The sequence below is a fragment of the Rhinopithecus bieti genome, unplaced genomic scaffold (genome assembly GCF_001698545.2).
Source record: "Rhinopithecus bieti isolate Rb0 unplaced genomic scaffold, ASM169854v2 scaffold_10612, whole genome shotgun sequence".
Lineage (NCBI taxonomy): Eukaryota > Metazoa > Chordata > Mammalia > Primates > Cercopithecidae > Rhinopithecus > Rhinopithecus bieti.
The window spans coordinates 360683-370019 of record NW_016806990.1 but is presented as its reverse complement, the minus strand read 5'-3'; the positions used below and the strand labels follow the sequence as shown (position 1 = coordinate 370019).

The following is a 9337-nucleotide window of genomic DNA, read 5'->3' as shown; positions in this document are numbered from 1 at the left end:
GTGCAGTGGCCAGACCTCAGCTCACTGCAAGCTCCGCCTCCCGGCTTCACGCCATTCTCCTGCCTCAGCCTCCCGAGTAGCTGGGACTACAGACGCCGCCACCTCGCCCGGCTAGTTTTTTGTATTTTAGTAGAGACGGGGTTTCACCGTGTTAGCCAGGATGGTCTCGATCTCCTGACCTCGTGATCTGCCCGTCTCGGCCTCCCAAAGTGCTGGGATTACAGGCTTGAGCCACCGCGCCCGGCCGTCCTCTTCAATTTCTTATATCAATGCTTTACATACTTCATTTTAGACAGCTTTCACTTCTTTGGGTAAGTTAATTCTTAGGTATTGTATTTTATTGATAGCTATTATAAATGCTATTCCTTTCTTGATTTCTTTTTCAGATTGCTTGCTGTTGGCACATAGAAATACTACTGATTTTTGTATGTTGATTTTGTTGTCTGCAACTTTACTGAATTTGTTTACCAGTTCTATTAGTTTTCAGTGGAGTCTTTAGGTTTTCCAAGTATAGGATAATGGCATCTGCAAACAAAAATAATTTTACTTCTTCCCTTCCAATCTGGATGTCTTTTATTTCCTTCTCTTGTCTGATTACTTTAGTGAGGACATCTACTACTGCGTTGAATAATAGTGGTGAAAATGGACATCCTTGTCTGTTCCAAATCTTAGAGGAAAGCTTTCAGTTTTTCCTCATTCAGTATGATACTATTCATGGGTTTGTCATAAATGGCTATTATTGTGTTGAGGTATGTTCCTTCTATACCCCTTTATTGAGGGTTTTTATTATGAAGGAATGATGAATTTTATCAAATGTTTTTTCAGTGTCAATTGAAATGATCATATGGTTTTTGTTCTTCATTCTGTTGATATGATGCATCACATCAACTGATTTGTGTATGTTGAGCCATCCTTGCACCCTTGGGATAAATCCGACTTGGTCATGAGGAATAATTTTTAATGTGTTGTTGCAATTGGTTTGCTAATATTTTGTTGAGGATCTTTGCATCAATGTTCATCAGGAATTTTGGGCTGTAGTTTTCTTTTTTATGTGTCTTTGGTTTTGGTATCAGGGTAATACTAGCCTCATTAAATGAGTTTGGAAGTATTCCCTTCTCTAATTTTTGGAAGAGTTTGAATAGGATGGGGATTAGTTCTTTAATTGCTTGATAAAATTCAACATTGAAGCCATTAAGTCCTGGGCTTTTCTTTGCCAGGAGAACTTTTATTACAGTTTCAATCTTATTCTTTGTTATTGGTCTATTCAGGTTTTGGATTTCTTCCTGGTTTAATCTTGGTAGGTTGTATGTGTCTAGGAATTTATTCATGTCTTCTAGGTTTTCCAATTTATTGATATATAGTTGCTCATAGTAATCTCTAATGATCTTTTGAATTTCTGCAGTATTGGTTATAATGTCTCACTTTTCAACTCTGAGTTTGTCTTCTCTCTTTTTTCTTAGTCTCACTAAAATTCAATTTTGTTTATCTTTTCAAAAAACCAACTTTTTGTTTTGCTGTTCTTTTGTATTTTTTTATTTCAATTTCATTTATTTCTGTTCTGATGTTTATTATTTTTCTTCTACTAATTTCAGATTTGGTTTGCTCTTCTTTTCATAGTTTTTTAAATGCATCATTATGCTGTTTATTTGAAGGTTTTCTTCTTTGTTAATGTAAGTACTTATATCTACAAACTTTCCTCTTAGACTGATTTTGCTGTATCCTGTAGGTTTTGGTAAGTTGCATTTCCATTTCCATTAGTTTCAATAAAATTTTTAATGTTCTTCTTAATTTCTTCATTAACCCACTGGTAATTCAGGAGCACGTTCTTTAATTTCCATATGTTTGTATAGTTTTCAAAATTCCTTTTGCTATTGATTTCTAGTATAATTCCATTGTGGCTAGAGAAGATACTTGATATGATCTCAATTTTTAAAAAATGTTTTAAGATTTGCTTTGTGACCGAGCATATCGTCTCTCCTTGAGAATGATCCATGTGTGGAGAAAATGTTTATTCTGTAGCCATTGGATGATATTTTCTGTAACTACCTATTAGGTCAGTTGGTCTATAATGCAGATTAAGTCCAATGTTTCTTTATTGTTTTTCCCTCCAGATGATCTGTCCAATGCTGAAAGTGGGATGTTGAAATCTCCAGCTATTGTTGCATTGGGGTCTATCACTCTCTTTAGCTCTAATAATATTTCCTTTATATATCTATATGCTCAAGTGTTAGGTGCATATGTATTTACAATTGTTATATCTTCTGACTGAATTGACCTCTTTATCATTGTATAATTAATTTCTTTGTCTCTTTTTATGGCTTTTGTCCTGAAAACTATTCTGTCTGATAAAAATATAGCCATCTCTGCTCCTTTGGTTTTCCATTTGCATGGAGTATCTTTTGCTATCCCTTTATTTTCAGTCTATGTGTGTCTTTATAAGTGAAGTGTATTTCTTGTACACAACAGGTCATTGCCTTTTATTTGTTTTTAATCCATTCAGCCACTCTATGTCTTTTGATTGGAGAGTTTAGTCCATTTACATTTAATGTTTTATTGTTAAATAAGGAAATACTCCTGACATTTTGTTTTTTGTTTTCTGGTTGTTTTGTGGTATTGTCTTCCTTGCTTCCTTCCTGTCTTCCTTTTTGTGAAGGTGTTTTTTCTCTGATGGTATGTTTTAATTTTTGCTCTTTATTTTTTGTGTATCTGTTGTAGGTTTTTTGATTTGATGTTATCATGCAGTTTGCAAATAACAACTTGTAATTCATTATTTTAAACTGATGACAACTTAACATTGATTGCATAAACAAACAAGCAAAACTAATAAAAGCTCCATACTTTAACTTCATCCCCATATTTTTTAATTTTAAAATTTCTATTTATATCTTATTATGCTATCTATGCCTCAAAAAGCTTTTCTTGTCATTATTTTTGATTGGTTCATATTTTAGTTTTTTTACTCAAGATATGTGAAGTTTACATCACAATTATAAGTTATAATACTCCATGTTTGCCTATGTACTTACTATTACCAGTGAGTTTTGTACCTTCAGATGCTTTCTTAATGGTTATTGACATTCTTTTCTTTCAGTTTGAAGAAATTTCTTTAGCATTTCTTATAGGAAATGGCAGTGGGTTCTTTTCTGACCCACAGTGGGTCTAGAAATGCCATCCAGGAACTAAGCCCTGTAATTGAGAACTTTAGGATTCTGCTTGGTGCTTTATGTTACTGTGGCTAAGTTGGTACCCAATTTGTAAGACAAAGTCCTTTTACTCTTCCCTCTCCTTTCATGAAGCAGGAGTCTCACCCCATGGCCACCACAGCTGGGAAGGTGTTAGGTCACACCTGAAGCCAGCATGGTACTGGGACTCACCCAAGGCTTGTAGTGAGTACTGCCTGGCTATCACTGATGTTTATTCAAGGCCCAAGGACTCTTTAGTTAGCAGGTGATGAATCTTGCCAGGACTAGGACCTTCCATTCAAGGCAGAAAGTTCCCTTATAGCCCAGTGTATGTCTAGAAATGTCATCAGGGAGCTAGGACCTGGGTTGGGGGCTTCAGTACTCTGTTTGGTGCTTTATTTTACTGTGGGTGAGCTGTTATCCAAGTTGCAAGACAAAGTCCTTTCTATACTCCTCTCTCCTTTTTTAAGGCAGAGGGATGGAGTTTCTCTCTCAAAGCTGTGAGCTGTGCTGCCTGGAATTGGAGGAGGGGTGATGCAAGCACTCCTTTGACCACTCCAGCTGGTGTCTCACTAGGTTATGGCACTCCAAGGCTACTGGTTCGGAGCTCAGTACAGCACTAGGACTTGCCTAGGAATTGTAGTCCTTGTGGCTTAAATCAGTGATCCCAACATTTTTGGCACCAGGGACTGGTTTTGTGGAAGACAATTTTTTAATGGGCAGGGTGGAGGATGACTTCTGGGTAAAACTGTTCCATCTCAGATCGTCAGACATTCGTTAAATTCTCATAAGGAGCATACAACCTAGATTCCTCAGATGCACAGTTCGCAACAGGCTTCCACTCCTATGAGAATCTAATGCTGCAACTGATCTGACAGGAGGCAGAGCTCAGGCAGTAATGCCACTCACCTCCTGCTGTGCAGCCGGTTTCTAACAGGCCACGGACTGGTAATGCTGTGCAGCTCAAGTCCTAATAGATCACAGTCCGTGGCTTATGGATTGGGAACCCCTGGCCTAGACTGCCTTTCGAGTTTATTTAGAACCCCAGATAACTTTGTCCCACACTGGTGATGCTTGGTGGAACTCAGGTTCTGACTGCTGGGAGGACAATTCCCCTCTGGCTAGAGCTGTTCTAAATGTGCTGGCTGAATTCTCTGCCATGTTGCTTTCTGCTGCTACATGGCATCACTGACTTCCAGTGCAAAGTCCCACAATCACTGTACGTTCCTTCTCCCAAGGGCACAAATTTTCTCTCCACACCATGTGGTGATCTGGAGGATGGGTGAGAGTGGTGTTGGCAATTAAAGACTTTCTTTCCTACCCTCTTCAGTGCCTCCTGTCTTGATATGATTTTAAAACAAGGTATTGTGATTACTCTTCTGATTTTTGGTTCTTATGAAGATGCTTTCTTGTGTGGATGGTTGTTCAGTTTGGTGATCCTGCAGGAAGACAATCACTGGAAGGTTCTATTTGGCCATCTTGCTCTGCTTCCTCCTCATCTTTTATTTCTTTCTCTTGCCGATTGCTCTGGCTAGGACTTCCAGTACAATGTCAAATAGAAGTGGTGAAGGTGGGCTTCCTTGTCTTGTTACAGTTCTTAGAACAAAGGCTTTCAGCTTTTCCCCATTCCATAGGATGTTAGCTGTGGGTGGTGACATAAATGCCATATATAGCCTTTATTATGGTGAGGTATGTTCCTTCTGTATAATAAAGTGCACATCTCTGAATTATGTATTACTTGCATTGTGGGTGCCAAGAAACTATTTATACTGCCTAGAATATTAACCTTTATTATGCCTAAAGAGTTCATTAGTCAAATGTTGGTTTTGATGTAGACCTCATAATTTAAAATTTAGCATTTAAATTAAATAGGTTATCATTTTTTAATACCACCTAAATACAATATATTTATCCAATATAGAAAGTTAGATCAATGTTAGAAATGGAGTTTCATAGTGTACTTTTTCAGACTCATCATTAGCATTTCATATTTATACTTTTAGCTTTGATTTGAATGTTTCACAGATGAATTTAAATCTACACATGGTTACACCATAGCATAATATTAATTAGGCAGTTTCCCTAAATTTGAGACCATCACCTTAATGTAGTTGTGATGTTTTGAGGCTCCATAGTTTAAATCCATTATACTATTATGGAGTCTATAGAGCAGGGTTATGGAGAAAGGTTTCAGAGAAGGGCTTTTTGTTGCTACTATAACCTTATTTAAAGAAACAACAAAAAACCCAAACTTATTTGAAGCCTGCTTAAATATTACTGTTAAATGTGAAGTATCTATATCTAAGATTCATAATCATATGAATGTCAACATTTAGTTTTGAGTAGAAAAAGATAAATCATTACTGTGAGTTAAGAAATTTGAATGGCGATGTGTGAGGGAACTCGTAGCATGTCCATTCCACCTTTTCCATCTCCACCCTCCCCAGAGTTTCATCCCCAGGGTGCCCTGCTTGTTGCTTTATTTTGGTAACTCCAAGATGGTTGGAGATACCCATCCGGCCTCTGGTGTTCTGCGTGGGGTCTTGTCTTCTTCCCATCCCACTCAGGCTCAACCCCAGACTGGAACATGGTTTGGGAAGCAGTGGGGATAGCCAAGATGGTTGTCAGTGGGTGGCCCAGCAGTTCCTGTCCCAGGAGTGGCCACAGGCCAGGAGTAGTGGTGGCTGTGCATGTGGCCAGCCTGCTGCCATTGTCTCATCCTTGTCAGGGCCCTCTCTTTCACCTTACGGCATCTGAGGGGCAGAGAGAGGGTTGGGGCCGACAATGCCCCTGCAAATTTTTTTAAAATAAAATTTAGATGACAAGTATATATCATATATGCAGTGACCAAGCATATAACTACTTTACAGTCATCTAACTGCTGTAGCAATGATATGTAACTACAGTGTCAAAACACCCTGACAGTTTTTTCGGAAACCCAAAGTGGAGACCATCTGCCATATCTTACTTTTTCTTTAGGTACAATACTCAAATTTATATTCATTTTGCTTACACATGAATAGTTTCAAATCTGTTCACATATGGTTTAAAGTTTTTGTCCCTATTGTCTTACTCAGGCTTGTGTAACTTAAAATGAGCCTGAGCGTGGGTCTACATACAGGAAGATGTGTAATAAAAACATAATTTTGGTGCTACTCTCAAAATTCATGCTATTAAGAAGGATGCTGTTTTCAAAGCTAAAAAGATCATGAAATGGCTAACTTACATATCAGACGTTGGATAGTTCCTTACTATTGAGGTGGTATAGTTTCTATGTAGTAAATGTCTTCAAATATTAACTGAAAAATCAGTGAAGTCATTTTCCCCTTTGTGATTCCAACTTCATTTTGTTTATTCTGAAGATAATTAATATTTTAATTGCAAAAGAAATTATAGCATTGGAAAATTTTCTCTATATGGAGAATAACAATGAATCAAATTTACCAATTAGGGAACCATTTCAGGAATTGTTGGATCGTGAATTTTTCTGCAGTAACTATGCTTCAGTTGCAATGCAGTATGCCCAGAAACAATCCATTTCAACTTCCGAATGTTTGATTTGGAAAATTTGTTTGATGAGTATTCAGTTAAATACTTGGACACAAGTTCTTTCCAGAAGGTCACATCTCTACCATTTATCTTGGAATGTTTCTGAAGACATTCTACTCATTTTATTAACTCTATATACTTCTGTTTTTGGATCTCCAATATGATTATAGACAATATCAACACAGAAGGCTTTGATTTAGACTCTAAAGTTTAGAGCTTTTGATCTTGACATGGCCTTAAATTGGGCTTCCAGTCAAAATTGAGGTCACTTCTCCTTTCAAATGGCAAGTTCTCTTGAATGAGTTCTAGTGGAGTTGTAGAAACTGAAAGGCAATAGTAGCTTTCACTTTACATTACACCTTCTCCAATACAATCTTTTCCATTCTCATCAATCTGAAACCATGAACCTATATTCACTTATTTGGAACACATCAGTTGCTAATGGGACATTCCTTTCCTCTTCTATTGATTTTACAGCCAAATAGAAGCAGCTCAGTCCAACACATCCAAGGTGCTTGGGCTGTACCTTCATTTAACACAGGAATCTGTCCAGTAAATTTACAGAGAAAATGCCTTTATGTTAAAGCCAAATAACTGAGTTAGACTAACATCTTGTACTTCAAAGTCCTGTAGCCTTGCAGTCATTCTGAGGCTATTGTCTATCATGTGCAAACTCAATTGTCTCAAACCACAGGTCTTTAACTGACATCCAGACTTCTGTTCCAACAGGGCATTCAGCTGGTGTAGCAATTTCCGAGTCAGGTGTCAGTACTGCTATCATCTTGATAGTGACTGGGACTCAGTAGTAACCACCCTTCTTGGGCCTGCCTTCACCTTACCTCACGAAATCCAATCTCAGAGCCCCAGGAAACAAAGCAAAGAGAGAGACCCAGGGAGCGGGAGCCTTCCTGGATGGATGTTTCTGCAGAGCCACCAAGATCATATTGCCCTCATCAGGGTCAGCTTGGAGCTGAAGGGCTCAAAAAGCATTTTGATATTTGATTGCATATTATTTCATACTGTTATTTCAGAGTTGTGTGTGCACATATTGTTTCTTCAGTAAGTCTAATGCTTTATAAGCATAGCAACCACATCTGACATTTCTGTGTCTCACACATTGTGTGCTTGGACAACTCTGCCTGGAATATTCTTCCCCCATTGCTCACATGTCTAATATAGTGCTTTGTGTTGTGTCAAAACCTAATGAACATTTGTTGAATATTTAACATGTGCTGATTTTAGGTTAGTAAATGTCTTTTTGATAATTGATGATTTTTGTTATACCTGGAGATTGAACACTTTGAAAGCAGTCTTAAAGAATGCATTTCAATTATTCTCTTTCACCTCTTCCTTCTGTGCCCAGGACAAAACTCTGCATGGATTAAGGACTTGGCAAATATCACGGATGAAGCAACAGGCAGATTTCAGGCACACATAAGCAAACTGAATTTTTAATCCCTCAATCAGGACATGTGGTCTAATTTGGGAGCATTTTATGTATATGCCAAACAACCTGAGAAATGTAGCTTGAATACACGAAGACTAATAGAGATAGTAGGAAAATATGTTTGTCATCAGAACTGTTTCAGAAATCCAAAACACCAACCTACCTATTCCACCACTTCAGGTGATCCAAAAAGACTGGGAGTAAACATGTTTCAAGTGGTTCAATGTGTTGTAATTTATATCTATGTATTTCAGATGTTAATAGAAACAAAGGTGGGTTAAACTATTGAATGGTTGTTCTTTCTTATAAACACATTTAAATAATACTTTTCTACATGTATTATTATATCCTTTTCTGATCTTTTTCAAGGATCTATTTTATAGATGATTGCTATGGTCTTCCTTATATTAATTATACAAATTTGTTTGTAGATCTAAAAACCAAGATTTGATGGCACCAAATTTTTCTTCATATAACAGTTATCTCAGCCTTCTCAGCTGTGCTTCAATAACCTGGTATAACCCATTTACCATTTCAGAGTTTTGCAATAGAGGATAAATATAGCAATATGTTATATATTATTTTCAAAATTGTATTTTAATTGCTTTACTGGGACACTTATTGGTAACTTTGAAAAAGAGTTAAAAAAATCAGACATTAACAAATGCTCCAGGATTTCCATAGTTTCATACTAGCTGGTAATGCCCTAGCCAATCCTTGTTACCTCTTATTTGAACTATGGCAACATCTTCCTAATGTGTCCCTTGCATTTAGTCTCTCATTGTTGGTACATTCTATATTGTGTGTTCTATTTATCTTTATGAAGAAAATTTTGACCAGGTTGTTTTTGTCTTCAAAGGTTTTAATAGTGCCTATTTGCTACTAAATTTGGAACAAATCTTAGCCTCTTGTGCAATGCTCAATATCCATCCTTCCTTCCTTTGTCCCTCTCTACCTCCCTCCCTCCCTCCCTTCCTTCTTTCTTTCTTTTCTTTCTTTTTTTTTTTTTTTTTGAGACAGAGTCTCGCTCTGTTACCCAGGCTGGAGTGCAGTGGCTCCAGCTAGGCTCACTGCAAGCTCCTCCTCCCAAGTTCACTTAGGTCATTCTCCTGCCTCAGCCTACCGAGTAGGTGGGACTACAGGCACCCTTCACTACGCC

The 9337-nt window shown here is 37.5% G+C and overlaps 1 protein-coding gene and 1 pseudogene across 1 annotated transcript in view; one reads left to right on the top strand and one right to left on the bottom strand.

The window, feature by feature from the left end:
* Nucleotides 1-9337, top strand: part of VNN1 (vanin 1) — a 38385-nt gene that overhangs the window by 12533 nt on the left and 16515 nt on the right. The window lies entirely within an intron of this gene.
* LOC108534303 (cyclin-G1 pseudogene) lies at nucleotides 6630-7512 on the bottom strand (annotated as a pseudogene).